The sequence below is a fragment of the Lagenorhynchus albirostris genome, chromosome 15 (assembly GCF_949774975.1).
Source record: "Lagenorhynchus albirostris chromosome 15, mLagAlb1.1, whole genome shotgun sequence".
Classification (NCBI taxonomy): Eukaryota; Metazoa; Chordata; class Mammalia; order Artiodactyla; family Delphinidae; genus Lagenorhynchus; species Lagenorhynchus albirostris.
In genome coordinates, this window is record NC_083109.1 from 21238873 (window position 1) to 21254596 (window position 15724).

The 15724-nt window shown below is 49.9% G+C and overlaps 2 long non-coding RNA genes and 2 other non-coding genes across 7 annotated transcripts; all 4 read right to left on the minus strand.

The window, feature by feature from the left end:
• Window positions 1–732: 732 nt before the first annotated feature.
• On the minus strand, window positions 733–2380 carry LOC132505077 (uncharacterized). 3 transcript variants are annotated; one of them, XR_009535233.1, is made up of 4 exons: window positions 2309–2380; window positions 1207–1376; window positions 1023–1120; window positions 733–916 (listed from the first exon to the last, which is right to left on the minus strand). It is a non-coding gene; the product is annotated as an uncharacterized LOC132505077 (long non-coding RNA). The 3 variants fall into 3 exon arrangements; XR_009535232.1 differs by lacking the exon at window positions 2309–2380 and having other exon boundaries at window positions 733–913; window positions 1207–2272; XR_009535231.1 differs by lacking the exon at window positions 2309–2380 and having other exon boundaries at window positions 1207–2269.
• Window positions 2036–2170, minus strand: LOC132506603 (small nucleolar RNA SNORA71). Its single transcript, XR_009535917.1, has one exon. It is a non-coding gene; the product is annotated as a small nucleolar RNA SNORA71 (small nucleolar RNA).
• Window positions 2381–3203: 823 nt separating the features above from the next.
• LOC132505079 (uncharacterized) lies at window positions 3204–7027 on the minus strand. Of its 2 annotated transcripts, none has more exons than XR_009535234.1 (4): window positions 6424–7027; window positions 6038–6080; window positions 4452–5280; window positions 3204–3275 (listed from the first exon to the last, which is right to left on the minus strand). It is a non-coding gene; the product is annotated as an uncharacterized LOC132505079 (long non-coding RNA). The 2 variants fall into 2 exon arrangements; XR_009535235.1 differs by having other exon boundaries at window positions 6010–6080.
• On the minus strand, window positions 5648–5781 carry LOC132506608 (small nucleolar RNA SNORA71). Its single transcript, XR_009535920.1, has one exon. It is a non-coding gene; the product is annotated as a small nucleolar RNA SNORA71 (small nucleolar RNA).
• Window positions 7028–15724: the final 8697 nt, after the last annotated feature.

The following is a 15724-nucleotide window of genomic DNA, read 5'->3' on the forward strand; positions in this document are numbered from 1 at the left end:
GGCCCAAGAATGCCTCCCACTGACAGAAGCCAGCAATTTGCTGACCTCACAAAGGTGGGCCTGACCACCTGGTTTCTACCTCAGCCCCAGTCAAGGTGATTCAACGTCACTGGAAGGAATGGACAGCGAACTCCTCCTTTCTCACCAGGGCCTTTGGGAGAGTTCCCCTGCGTGGATGACACCTGAAAGGTGAGCAGAGTACCATGTACCCACAGGGTGGTGAAGCGCACCACTGCTGTTATTGTTACTGTACCAGGAACCCCAACGCCTGGCCTTTGCCCACCACACCCGCAGAGTTCTCCCGAGGGCAGCTGTTCCTCATACATCCCTCTCCCAGCCCTGCTCCAAACCATCTCCCCAAATTCACCCCGTGTACTTTCACCCCCAGAGCCCAAGGCGCTCCTGCTTCCTCGAGGACTTCAGCCCCTGACTGTCTCTACATCCACTGCACCCTCATCCTCTCTTCCAAAGCCCTGGAGCAAACATTCCTCCGCCAACAATTCCCATCTCTGCTAAACCTGAGCCCCCAGAAGCACCTGGGATTATTCAACCCCATGTCAAGTCTACATCCCATCCCCCATCCCTAGGTCAGGCCTCAGGAGTGTGCTAAGTGGAAAGTCTCAATGACTGAAACCTGGAAGACCTGCCCCTGTGACCCACTGTCTCTATACCCAGCTGTGCACATGGAAGCAAGTATTAAAAAAAGAAAACAAAACCATAAAAGGCGGCAAGGCAGTTTCAAGATTTATTGAAGTGGGTTAGAGGACACGATGGCCAGCACAGAAGACTCCAATGGGAACTCTTGTTTCTAAAAAGTTACACCAGGAGCAGACAAGGGGACACGGAGGCCACTGGATGACCTGGTCCAGATGGAAGGAAAGCAGACTTCTGGGTCCGCGGTGCTCTGTGGCACCTGCTGGGAAGGGCAGAGCCAGCTGAAGGTCTCCAGTTCTGAATCCCAAGTCCCCAGAGTCCCAGGACTTGCCCTCTGCCCCGCTTACAGGGACAAAGCCCTTCCATACTGTGCTGAGGCAACAGGAGAAGGAGGTCTGGTGATGATCGGCGGCAACACCCCTCTTCACTCTGCTACGCCAGCATCCGTGAACAGCCCCAGAACAACCTAAAGGAGGAAGTCACATGAGGCCGGCAGCTTGGAATTTCTATTTCAGAAACACAGGCCGACTTAGCCCCTTGGCAGTTACTCACCATGAGGAGGCCCTTCCAGGGGAGCTGGGACCCAGGTCACCATCCTGAGAGGCCAGAGCTTCCATCCCTGAGGCTTCCTCCAAGGCAGCACCGCAGAGTGACGAGGAGGCCACGGGGCAGGAGGTCAGGACCAGGGATAACTCTCCAACGTTACCTCGTCTTCCTTCAAGCTGACACGCGTGAGAGTGCCCCCAATTAGTCAGGCATGAGCTGCGGACTTTTCACACTAAACCTGGCTGAAAAAGGAATCTCAAAACTCCCAGAGAAGAGTCAAAATGAACAGTCTTTAAAAAATGGGCCTTCTCATGGCGACAGAGCAAATGTAGTAACTGGCAGAGAGACGGCTGGAGACCTCGCTCTCAGGAGCTCTTCCCACTCGGCCCTACCCCTGTGGCAGGAGCGGGGACCGCCACCCCAGCAGCTGTCCCCCGCACTGTCATTACTGCCTGTACACCGGACTCCCAGGTGCTCATGCTCACCCCAGCCTCAAATCGTCCTCGTGTTCCTCCCTTCCCCCAAGACCTTCCTATGGCCTATCACATCCCACTCCTTCAAAGGCCAGGTCCGCCACCTCCAACAAGCTGCTTCCCTTTGAAAATCTTACAGCAACGACTATACACCACCCAACATCCTGCTTATTCATTACGTATAATTCATCCTGGTTCCTTACACCCGTAAAGTATCTAAACCTGACACAGATGTAGCCTGGCTCTGCTAACAGGAGGCCAAGCTGAGACAGGCCAAGCTCGGAAGTCTCTTGTCACTGCCTGTCACACAGCAGCCCCCAGTGCCTGAGGGCTGGAAAGCACGGGCTGGAGAGAAGCAGGAGTGTGTGAAAGCGCCAGCATTTGAAAGGGACAGGTGTGGACCCTCCAAACACGGGAAATTGCTTTCCACAATTCCTCTCCCTGCATTATCAACGACCAGAGCACAGACAGCCCATGGCCACCTTTTGAATGCAGGTGCGTACAAGGCAGAGAGAGCTCCAGGAAGAGAAGGGAGTGCCAGTGGCCTATACGGTAGACTGAGTCTGGGAAAACCACCCAGCCAAGCACAGGACCCACGGAGTGGCCATTCTTTCCTGCAAAAGCCCAACAGGAACCTTCTCCCAAGGGGAATCAAAGAGAAGTCACTTTGGGGCTTCCCTGGTGGCGCAGTGGTTAAGAATCTGCCTGTCAATGCAAGGGACACAGGTTTGAGCGCTGGCCGGGTAAGATCCCACATGCCGCGGAGCAACTAAGCCCATGTGCCACAACTACTGAGCCTGCACTCTAGAGCCCGCAACCCACAACTACTGAAGCGTGTGCGCCTAGAGCCCATGCTCCGCAACAAGAGAAGCCACGACAATAAGAAGCCTGCGCACCACAACGAAGGGTAGCCCCTGCTCACCGCAACTAGAGGAAGCCCGCAGACAGCAACAAAGACCCAACACAGCCAAAAATAAATTAAAAAAAAAACAGCACAGTAAAAAATCCACTCAAAAAAAAAAAAAGAGAAGTCACTTTGGACAAAAATGGGAAAATATTGCAGTTGGAAATTACAGAAATCATGTGGTCTTAACAACCACAAAGTCACCTCTAACACAGCTTTGGTTTTACAAATGAAGAAAACAAGGTTCTGAACAGGACACTGACTAAGCCAGCAGCAGAAGGGGATTCAAAGCCAGGGGAGGAATCTCTGATGCCCAGGTCCCCCCATTTTCCATCACAACATCCTTCTGCCCACACTCCAGGGAAGGACAGATACCCCACAACTCTCACTGCCCCAGTGGAACTCTAGAGGCTCCACCCCTGCAGCAGCCACTGCAGACAGTGAAGGGCCAGATGTGGTCCAGGATGCCCAGAGCTGGGGTGGTGAGCAGACCTGGGGACTCGTGGATGCTGCCTTCAGCTCACCTCTCGGCTCCCCTACATCTTCACCCAAAGCCCCTGGGAACACACACACACGACTACCGGATCAGAGGACCCAACACTCCAGAGAATGGACCAGAGATCTTTCCTCAAGGACACTGGGGTCTAGACCACTCCTGATGACAAGTTCCATGACACCTCTGCACACAGTGGACTCATCTGCAACAGACAAGAAGCCAAGGATGAGCACCCGCCTCGTCCCTGCTCACAGCAGAGCACGTCAGGCACCAGGAAAGGACTTAGTGCAAGAGTTACCAGACAGTAAACGTTCTGCAGATGTTGGCTGTTATTATTTCCTGAACAGACACACTATTTCCTCATTAAAAAACAGTAGTTAACTCTAAAAAGGGAGACAGTGGATGGCCTATGGCAGGGTGGCCAACGCTGACCAATGTGTAATTGACCAGTGAAGGCGGAAAAGGATGCCATTGCCAGGTTTACGGGAACGTGCCATGGCCGACTGATAGCAACTGGGCATCAAGGGGAACTTAAGCAGCACACAGGGCCTGGTTCCCAACAGCAGGGGCAGGAAGCGAATGCCCCAACAACGACACTAATGCACGCATGATAGACCCCAAGGCCCTGGAGGTCCGAGGTGTGGCAGGGAAGAAGCAGGAGTGTGTGGGAAAGCTCCCGAACTACAGGGTGAGGATGTGAACCCTCCAAATGCAGGACAACCCTACGTTTCCTCTGCCTGCACTACCAAAATGCAGGCCACAGGCAGCCCGTGATCACTTCCAAGTGCAGGGGCAGGAAAGGACAGAGGGCTTGCTGAAAAACGAGGCCAATGGCAGAGGCCTGGAGCAGTCGGCCTAACAGAGCACAAGGACCCAGTATGTGCTTCTAATCCTGCAAAAAAGCCTTCCACGTGGCCCGGAAGGGAGAGACAAAGGAAGGACACCTCTGAAAGAAAAGTGACAGAGTTCTTAGGTTGTAAAAGACAGGGACTAGGTGATCTGAGGACAAATGGCCTCATTGTAGTCCTGCTTTATGGAGGATGAAACCAGCGATAAGAGAAGGTCCCAAAGTTAGGAGGAGGCAGAGAAGTGACTGACACCTGGGTACAGGTGGGCATACCGAAATCCTTTCCCTGCCTCCGTTCACACATTCTGCTGCCAACATAACAAACAGTCTGAGGAAGGGCTCCCCAGGGGCTCTCAGAAACAAGCACGTAAAGAGGAACCAAGTGTGTTCCCAAAGGCCCCAGACAGGGTAACGCTGAGGGCCGGGTCGAAGCCACTCTCGTCTCTCCTCTAGCTGCTTCCAGGACCACGGCGGGACCTGTGTGTACCTTGAGGGAGGCAAAGCCCCAGATCTCCAGGGAACAGAGCTCACCTCAGCAGCACGTGGTCCAGCCACTTCTTGACAGGATGGGGACACATCTCAAGGGTCTCCTCTGCAACAATCGAGAAGCCCTGGATGAGTGACCTAGATCCCACCTGGCCACAGCACGTGCTGGGAAGCCCAGGCCGAGTACGTGCATCGCGGCCACTTCACAAACATGCGCTGCTGGTACCACCCACGAGCCACGCCACCACTCATGAACAGGACGGAAGTTATAACTCCACATGGGACAACAGCTCATCTGCATCTGAGGCAGAGGCCTTTTCAGATCATCTTTTGTGCAAACTCTAATGACACTGTACAGTTTCTGGAAGCTGGATCTTGAACAGGATAAAAGTCCAGGACAGGTCTGGGAGCGTGCAGCACCTGCCTGGCCTGGTCTGGCCTTGACCCAGGGGTGGGGTAGGAGGGGTAGAGGCACCTCAGGCTGCCTGCAGAGGTGAGGTCTGGTGTCTATTGAAGCCTTGTCCAAGTGCAATACTGCTCTGGTTCCTGCCACCATAACTGCAGGCCATGGGGAAAGTCTCCCCTGGTGGACTGGGCTCCATCTCATGCCAAGGGACCTCCAAGGGATAAATACTGGCCAACAAGAAGAACAATTCCAAGAAAAGGAAACACAGGAAGTGCCCCCACCTCTCCCCTGGCTGGCTGGCTCACAAGCAGTCTTCCCCTGATTCTCCATGACATGATGGGCCATGCCACCTCACCGGGATGCGTCTGTCCTTTCCTTCTTTCCTCCTGGGCAGTTGTTGCACAGTTGCTGAGCACCGGACACCTGCCAGGCACTGAGGCTGCGGAGAGGCAAAACTCACACACTGACCTTGAGATCAGAGCAGAGAGAGGCAAAAAAACAAGAAAACCAACGATTTCCATGAAGTATGATTAGTGCCCTCATCTCACATCAAGCCACTTCCCCCACTACATCACACCAGGAAACATGCTTGACTAAGGACCTGGAAAGGGGAGAGGGGGGAGGCAGACCTGGCTTCCTGGAGGGAAGCCCTTGGTGAAAATTACCCGAACAGTGGCTCCACAGCCAGCCCATAGCTCCTTAGACACAGCCCATGCTTTACCTTCCTTTTCTAAAAGCTTCTCTGCAACTAGCACTGGGCCTCGCATAGGGAACACTCAGTAAGCCGCACACCAGGGGCCAGGAAGCATATGTAAAGGCGGCGGGAGGACGGCCGAGTGGGACAGCTCCAGAGTTGGGAAGGAACAGGAGTGAACCCTCCAAACACGGGGAAACGCTTTCAGCAACTCCTCTGCCGGCACTACCAGTGACCAGGGCACGGGCAGCCCACGATCACTTCTGAATGCAGAGGCAACAAAGGGCAGAAGAAGAGCCAGGCAGAGGAGCCCATGTCAGCAGCCGGCTCTCCGCCCAGGCAGGGGAAAGCTGCCCAGCCAAGCCCGGGACCCCAACACTATCCTCACTTCATGGAAAGACTCCATCTCCCCTCAGCAACAGAGGCCACAGGAAGACCAACTTCTCGTAAAAATGCCTCGAGTACTCCTCCACCCACAAAATACCAACTAAGTACCTACTAACCACTTGCCAGGCACTGGGGTTCAAAGACACAGACCAGGCCTCTGCCCTCCCGACTGCTTGCTGTTTCCCCCCTGGAAGGAAAGGAAAGCTCAGGAGAATGAAGTAACTCACCCGAGGTTCCACAGCTAACGAGGGGCTGCGTCAGCATCTGAACTCAGGCCTTTCTGGCCCCCAAACCCAGCCCCATTCTCCTGCACAAGGCTTTGCAAGACAGTTCCCAGAACCCCCCGGAGCCCAGGGACCACCCCCTCTGCCGCATGGCAGGAAGGCCACGGCCCCCAGTTCAAGGCCCTCAGGAGCACTTGCCCTAGGGGCTGGGGCGCCCTCACTTTAAAGCTCAAACACCCGTTTGGAAAATGGAGGTTTCAACACTTTCCCTTAAAGCTTATTAGGCGGAAATGGGCTAACGCTCACCAGAGTATTTGACCGGTAACCGACGAGCGGCTTTGGGGCCTGAAACGCTAGAGTCGGAGATGATGGGCAGTGAATCAGGGGTTCTGGCGCCCCTCGGGCCAGGTTCACACGGGCTCTGCACGACCCCCTGCGGGACCTCGGGCCCACGCGTCACCCGACCGGTCTCTCGACATCAGCGAGCACAAGTCTCCCCACGGGGCGGGTGAGGCCAGGGGACCTCACGCTCCGAACCGGCGCCGGCCGGTGGCGCGGTGACCCGAGGCCTCTTTGTCTAGGACACGAGTCCCGAAAGGTCCACACGCGGCAGGGGGGACGGGCTCAGAACAGGGAGCGAACAAGGGCTCCGAGGTGACCTGCGGCTGGAGCTCCCCCCATCTCAGGCCTCAGTTTCCCCTCCTGTCGGGGGCGGGGAGACGGAGCACCGGCCTTGGAGGCCGCCGGGGGTCCCTGGGCAGTGCGACCCCGCAATTACTCACCCAGGGCGCCGGGACTGTCGGCTGCAGGTCATAGTGGACGACGAGAGAAGATGCTGCACGGTTCGCGGCAACTAGGCCGCAAGACGCAGCTTCCAGCGGTGGAGCGCCAGCGGAAATGCAGTTGAGGTGCGGGATGCAGCCTAGAGCGGCAGCTCCCAGGGCGGAACCCGCGCAAGCGGTTCTTTCGCGTCCCCTTGTGGATTAGAACGGAAACTCTGACCTGCCAAGTCTCCAAGCATCCTTTCCTCTTCCCAACCGCCAATCTGAATATTAAATGGCTAGGACATCTGTAGTTTTGACCTGTCTACTCCTTCTCCCTGATTTTCTTGTGGCATTCACTTTTCCTGTCGAATTCAGTCTTGTTGGGAATATCAATTATGGTGTCTTGCCCTCTCCTGAGAAATGTTTGGGCGTGAGACCCAAGCTGGGAAAATTATACTTTCTTCCTTAATTATGTATCTCAAGTGTGAGAGAAGGGATCCTAAAGGAGCTTGGAGGCTAGTTGTGGAGCTATGAGTGGAGTCATACTTCAATTTCCAAACTAAGGTGGTTTCTTGTAGGTGGTGTACCTTAGCAGGGTTTTGAAGGACTCAAACAGAAAGGGGGAATGGGAAGATGTTCAGAAAAGGGAGGAAAAGGAAGATGCACAAGCTGATGTGGGGGAAGGGATGGGGGAGTGGATACATGTGTTTGGATGTGAAAAAGTTAGAAACTGGATAGAGCATCTCATTGCATGGCCTGTAATAGATGAATCTTTAAATGTTACAAGAGAAGAAAGAAATTCTCATTGTTGCAATGGGAGAGGCACTCACTTGATTCTGAAATGTAAGAAAAAGTCCATGTGTCTCAGTTTGCTCTTGGTTTCTGAGGGCTTAAAAAAATGAGGAAAAGGACAATTGAAATGATTCAAATAAAGTAAAATCAATAAAACAATGAGTAGAAACCAAAATGGCAGAAAATGAGCCTAACCATATTTAGAGCAACATAGCCATACAACTTTAGGAATGGGAAAAGGGGCTGTGTACAGTCAGCGGAGGGTAAAAAGCTAGAGAACAATATGTTTGACTTTTTGCCCATAAAGTTTTAAATTTAGGTAAAATGAACGCATTCCTGGAATATATTTAACAGAATTGCCTTAAGGAAAAATAGAAAACCTAAATAATTTCATAACACTTAAAAAAATTGAACCAGTTAATCTTCCCACAAAGAAAACATCATACCCAGGTGTCTTTTTTTAATATAAATTTATTTATTTATTATTATTATTTTTAATTTATTTATTTTATCGATTTATTTTTTTGGCTGCATTGGGTCTTCGTTGCTGCGTGCGGGCTTTCTCTAGTTGTGGCGAGCAGGGGCTATTCTTCATTGCGGTGCGCGGGCTTCTCATTGTGGTGGCTTCTCTTGTTGCAGAGTACAGGCTCTAGGCGCGCAGTCTTCAGTAGTTGCAGCGTGCGGGCTTCAGTAGTTGCAGCACGCAGGATCAGTAGTTGTGGCTCGCAGGCTCTAGAGCACAGGCTCAGTAGTTGTGGCTCACGGGCTTAGTTGTTTGTCCTCATGAAGCTTGTGAGAAAATTCCCCCAAAGTGTTGCCCTTTAAAGATATTCCCAAGAGTCTTCATTAGAAGGGCCCACCATTTAAGGATTAGAATGGAGATTTTTGAACCCCTCCCTTCAGGATGGTAGAACGTAGGGTGACTCTGCTGGACGAGAGAAGGATGTGCTAGGAAAACATCAAGTGTTTTCTATGTTCAGCCAAGTATCCCTAACATCTCTGCTTTTCAGCCAGATGATGTGAATGGCACATCCATGAGTTGGGCAGTACACAACCTGCACAACCATATGTGGCAATCCTGCCTACCTACAGTGGAAGATGTATGGAGATGTACTTCAGGGCAAATGTAGCATATGTCCCCCCCACCCCATATACAAGAAACGGAGTAAATGTAAAGCCAGAAATCCACACACACAGAGAGGGGGAGATGCAGGACAGAGAGTACTGGTGGAATTTCAGTCCCTGGTGTTTGTCATCTTGGAAGCCCAGTTCCACCTCTGCCTTTCCTTTTGTTCGGTTACATAAGCTTTCTAAGAATGTAATTCTTTTTTTTTTTTTTTAGCATAAGTTAAGTTTCTGTCACTAACACTCCTGGCTAAATGCCCAAGTCTTTTCCTTAACTTATCCTAAATGGCCTGTTATTAAGGTATTCCATCACTGGGGGTGGGGGTGGGGAGTTGGCATTGCACGAGGCACTGCGTGCTTATCTCAGATGACTTTCCCATCTACGACACTGGCCTACCTAACTGGAGATTCCAGCAAACAGGGCAGCATGCTGAGGTCTTGAAATAAATGTGTTACGACAACCTTTGCTCTTGGCGTTCAGATAACAGTCCATGATCAGTGGCTTGTCCTTATTTGTCAGTCAGCAGTGTGTCTGCAGACGTTAAAAACAAAACAAAACTGCAGTGTACTCTCTGCAAGCTCCAGAAGGGATGGATGTTTCAAGTGGGTCTTTTGCCAGAAGGGGGTGTGTTGGGGACCTACCCAGGCAGGAGTAGGCTGGTGATTAGGTCTGCCTGGACCAAGGCTCTTTCAGGAGTGGACACAGGGGGCTTAAGGAGGCTGTAGGGGGAGGAAGAGCCACCAGCCACTTGGAGCCACTGGTCATCAAGACAGAACAGTAGCAGCAAAAAGGGGTCAGGGGCACTGCTGAGCCAATGAACCTTCTATTCATTAATTCATTCATTCATTCAATACATGGTAAATAAGCGCTTCCGCTCTATGGGGCACTATGCTGGTGGGTGTGTCCAACAGATGTCAACAACAGCCTGATTGGCAGGAAATTGAGAAAGGAACAACAAAAACTACCACCTAAATAATTCCCCAAACAACTGTTCGAATGATTTTTCCCCATAAAGGCACTGGAAAAGCTATACCACTTTTCCAATACTGTTTTTTGTTTTTGTATAATGACGGGAGGCAAAGGGATGAATGAAAGAAGCCTATTGTGTCTGCCTTCCTCCAAGCTTATAGTCTAATAATCCACTAATAGCAAAGAAGTTCTGTCCCATAAATGCAAGCATGGCTTTCGATTGGGAAGTCTAGTAGTTTATCACATTAAGAGGTCAAAAGTATGGTGAATATCACAGAATTTGGAGGAAGACAGATACGATGGATTAAGTTATATAACCCCAAAAGGTGTTATGTTGAAGTCCTAACACCTGGTACCTGGGAATGTGACCTGATGTGGAAATAGTATTTGCAGATGTAACTAAGATGTAAGTTAAGATGAGGTCATGTTGCAGGAGGAAGGACCATTACTCCAACATGACTGGTGTCCTTATAAGTGAGGAGAAAGACACCCCAGGAGAATGCCAGAGATTGGAGTGACACAGCTGCAGGATTGATGGACACCACCAAGCACTAGGAAAAGGAAAACTCCCACCCAGAGTTTTAGAGGGAGCATGGCCCTGCTGACATGTTGATTTCAGACTTCTAACCTCCAGAATAGTGAGAGAATAAATTTCTCTTTTAAGCCACCCAGTTTGCGGTAATTTCTTATGGCAGCCCTAGGAAACGAATTCAATAGACATACTTGAAATTTTTGTCTACCACGTTTTACACATTAGCAAGCTACTTAATCCTTCTGAACCCCAAGTTTTCAACTTCAAAGTAGATGAAATATGCAAAATGGTGCCACTATGGAAAATAGGATGGTGGTTGCTCAAAAAATTAAAAACAGAATTGCCATAGGATCCAACAATTCCACTTATCCTCGAAACGAATGAACGCAGGGTCTTAAAGGGATATTTGTCCACCCATGTGCATGGCAGTACTATTCATGATAGCCAGAAGGTACAAGCTACTCAAGTGTCCATTGATGGATGAACAGATAAACAGAACGTGGTCTCTACATACAATGGAATGTTATTCAGCCTTAAAAAGGAAGGGAATTCTGACAAATGCTACAACATGGATGAACCTGAATAATATTACGTTAAGTAAAATAAGCCAGTTATAAAAGGACAAATACTACATGATTCCACTTATATGAGGTACCCAGAGTAGTCAGATTCAGAGACAGAAAGTAGAATGGTGGTGGTCAGGGGCTGGAGATAGTGGGGAATAGGGAGTTAGTGTTTAATAGGTACAGCGTTTCAGCTTGAAAGATGAAAAGAGTTCTGGGGATTGATTGTACAATGATGTGAATGTACCTGACACTACTGAACTGAGTATTTAAAAATGACTGGGGCTTTGCTGGTGGTGCAGTGGTTAAGAATCCGCCTGCCAATGCAGGGGACACGGGTTCGAGCACTGGTCCAGGGAGACCCCACGTGCCGCGGAGCAACTAAGCCTGTGCACCACGACTACTGAGCCTGCGCTATAGAGCCCATGCTCCGCAACAAGAGAAGCCACCGCAATGAGAAGGCTGCGCACCACAATGAAGAGTAGCCCCTGCTCGCTGCAACTAGGGAAAGCCCACGTGCAGCAATGAAGACCCAATGCAGCCAAAAATAAAGAAATAAAATAAAAAGGATTAAGATGGTAAATTTTATGTTATGTGTACTTTACAATTCAAAAATTTTAAATTAGGTAAAATAATGCATTGAAATACATGAACACCATAAGGGCTTTTTTTTTTAGCTTTTGGCTTATCGTTAGCTATCACCATCATCATCATGATTATCATAATTTGATAAAAATTACTATTCATTCATAACTTTGAGTCTTAGAATTCTAAAAATAGAATATACATCATAAACCATCCGTCAATATCACATGTAATGGTGAAATCATAGAAGAATTCTTCTATTTTTATCCTAGAAGTCCCAGAAAAGTAGTCAGGGATGTCTGCTGCCCTTGGCCAGGACAACCCAAGGTCTTAAGAGTAAAGAATTGATACAATCTGCTAGCATGGTGAGAGATAATGACCCAACGTCAAATATTGTTACCCCGGAAGGCCCAGGTATTCAGGCAAGAAAGTTCCTGATTCTCAAGCCAGGAAAGCTTAAGTATAATTAGCCACAAACATCTCAGTTATTTAGTTAGCAAAGGAGGTCCAAAGTTGTTGTTCAGGGAAACCCAAGTTAATTAGCTAAGACCATCCAGATTCATTAGTCAAGAAGGTTGTTTTCAAGGATTGTCCACCGCAGATAGAAGGAAAGTCTGATGTCACCGGCCAAGGTTATCAGTCTTTCGCTTGGACTCCGGTCCCCCAGGGCCCAGCCCTGCCTGTTTGGGAAGGGAACGGGCCACCTCTTCTCCTGTCTGTCTGCATGGCAGAGGCCTGAGCCATTTAGACTTTCACTGAGCCAACATTGACCCCCCTCTCCGGAACCAGGGGCCTTCAGCCCAGGACAAAAATGAAGCAGAAGCAGAACTAGTGACAAAGAGGCTGTGGGGGTCAGAGGACCAGCGAGGGGACACAGGGAGGAGGGGATGCTGACACCTCGGTGGGAACTGACCCTGGTGGGGAGACCCTCTGTCTCACCTCAGTGTGTCTGAGCATCCAGTGAGGGCCTGGGGGCTGCTGGAGGCTCCCAAACAGGCCCAGACCCAGGCCATGGGGCAGCAGAGGCCCTGGGTGGCTGGACTGGCCAAAGCTACCAATGGGCCTCAGTCCCAGCCTGCAGGAGCCCAAGCCTATTCCTCCCGATAGATGCAGTAACAGATAATCAGTAAGACGGCAAGGAGGAAGATGAACAGAATAAGCAAGACCGCCAGCATGCTGATCATTCTTAGTGCAGGGACAGGGCTTGGAGATCCTGCAGGGCTCACCGGGCCAGCTGCTGGCTTCCAGCCTAGACCCTGGGCATCACCTCCTTCAGACAATCTGTCCAGCCAGCCGAGACCCCATCTCCCCATCCCGCCCATCTCCAGGCTCCAGGAATCTCTCAGCCACTGTGAGGTCACAAACTCCAAGATGATGGAATGCTGACCTCCTAGCCACAGCCCAATCCTTTATAAATGTGACCAGTATGTTGAAAGAGGGACTTCTGGTATGTCATCATAAAAACATTTTTTTTTGCCCGTCTCTTTAAACTTTCTAAGTGGAAGTATCTTTTCACTGCCCCTAGAAAAATATCAGGCAGTCGTCATCAGTCTTCTGATCATTCTTAAGTAACAAGTCTTGTATTACTAAAAATGGGGAACATAGTTTTCATTCAATTATTTTAAATGTCCATCTCATGTATCAATCGTGTTTTCAATGATCATTGATAGGTCAGACTTCTCTGCTCTCCACCAACTGGCGCCAAGCACAGGGTGGGTTGCTGTCTGCTGGGAGGGGATGGGAACCTTCTCCCCTTACTTATCCAAATGTGTTTCTCTTCACCAGGTTTCTGCTCACTCTCCCCAGCCCACCCCCACTCCCAGTACCTCCAGGATCAGGATCAGATGGAATGACGAGTGAGATGGGGGAACATTTCTCTCCAGGCTGGTCATGAAATTAATGCTGAGCATTCTCCCTCAGCCCCTGTTTCAAGGGTTCTTCAGAGATCCCCTCCTGGTGCCCTTTGACTGTACCCCCGGTGATATGAACAGGCCCTCTTCTTGGTGTCCCCTCCCCCTAGCAGGCTCCCTGTAGGGCAGAACCTCTTGGGCAGCAGGTGGACAGTCCTATCCCAGATTTTACACTTGTTGAAGGAGACAATGAACTTTTTTTTTTTTTTTTTTTTTTTGCGGTACGTGGGCCTCACTGTTGTGGCCTCTCCCGTTGCGGAGCACAGGCTCCGGATGCGCAGGCTTAGCGGCCATGGCTCACGGGCCCAGCCGCTCCGCGGCATGTGGGATCTTCCCGGACCGGGGCACGATCCCGCGTCCCCTGCATCGGCAGGCGGACTCTCAACCACTGCGCCACCAGGGAAGCCCGACAATGAACTTTTGACTGAGGAGTGGGTTGGGCACGGGTCACCTGTGCTCCCCAATTCCAGGTGACACTTATCAAGCTCCCATGTGTTCCTGCTGAAGCTCCTGGTATGAGGATCACCAGAGAAAGGGGAAATTCCTCCTACTCTCCCTCTTGGGGGCAAGGTGGGGGGAATATTTTAAGACACAGAGTCCATAATTCCCTCTCTTTTTCATGTCTAACACTGTACTGTTAAGACCCTCAAATTAGAAGAGAGAATTGAGTCACAAGTAACCATTTTCCAGTTATTTTCTTCCTAAATTCTGCATCTGGTCCAATGTCTTCTTTAGAAGGCCGCTGCCATGATAGCAGGTGGAACCTTCAAAACCTGCCAAGATTGAACCACCTTTTACCTACCACAGCTGTGATTCGTTGTTGTTCCACTGTTCATTCCACTATCTTGGTGCCTCCTTGGTGCTTGAGCTGAAATGTCCATTTTAATATCCTGTTACACTAACAGCAAACATCAACCATGCCTCTTAGATGCCCAGCCTTCTCTAGGCACTGGGGATGCAGAAATGAACCAGCCTAGATCCCCTCCCTAGCATCGTGGGTGCAAAGGGTACAGGAGATCATCTAGGTTGGAATTGTGGCTCTGCCCCTTCCCAGCTTTTAGAAGGCACCTTTCCCTTAATCTCCAGCTCAGAACAACGAGGCTCCCAACCTGAGTGTTGCAGGAGGCCCAGACTCTCCTAGGATGTTCCAGGCTCATGGGTGGTGGGGGCCTGTGGCAGGGACATGCTCTCAGTCTCCTGCTTGCTGCTTTTCTCCTCTGGCTCTGAAGAGCTGATCAAAGCCAGATGGCCTTAGACGTGTTCTGATATACGGCAGCCACCAGGCACATGCAGCCACATGTGGCACAGAGCACTGGAAATGTAGCCAGTCCCAACTGCAATGCACTGTCAGTATAAAACAAGCACTGAGTCCAAAGACTTTGAACAAAGGAAAAGAAATCATAAATATCTTATTAATAAGTTAAAAATATTGATTACACACTGAAATGTAATATTTTGGTTATCTTGGGTTAAATAAAATATACTATTAAAATTAATTTCACCTTTTTGGGTACCTTTTTATTTTCTTTTAATTTATTTTTATTTTTTTTTGCGGTACGCGGGCCTCTCAGTGTTGTGGCCTCTCCCGTTGCGGAGCACAGGCTCCAGACGCGTAGGCTCAGCGGCCATGGCTCACGGGCCCAGCCACTCTGCGGCATGTGGGATCTTCCCAGATCGGGGCACGAACCTGCGTCCCCTGCATCGGCAGGCGGACTCTCAACCACTGCGCCACCAGGGAAGCCTTATTTATTTATTTTTTTAAAGTTTTAAAAAAATTTTTGGCCATACCTCATGTGGCATGTGGGATCTTAGTTCCCTAACCAGGGATGGAACTTGTGCCCCCTGCAGTGGAAACATGGAGTCTTAACCACTGGATTGCCAGGGAAGTCCCTAAATTTTTTATCTTTAATTTATGTATTTTTATTGCAGTAGAATTGATTTACAATGTTGTGTTAATTTCTGCTGTACAGCAAAGTGAATCAGTTATGCACATATATACATTGTTTTTTATAGTCTTTTCCATTATGGTTTATCCTAGGATATTGAATATAGTTCGCTGTGCTGTGCAGTAGGACCTTGTTGTTTATATGTTCTGTACATTTGGTACCTTTTTAATGTGGCTCCTGGAAGGTTTAAAATTACACTTGCGGCCGGCCGGCATTATGTTTCTACTGGAGAGTGCTGCCTTAGGCTCTTCAAATACAGCACCCTCTCTCTGCCTCATAAATAACGTCACGGTGTCCTCACAGTGACAGAAGCCCTGGGCTTTCTCAGAAATACCAAAGTATAGCAACTACCGCGCTTGGCCATCTGCTCTGTGCTGTGTTCTCGGTGTGCATTGTTTCACTTAATTCTCACAGCAGCAC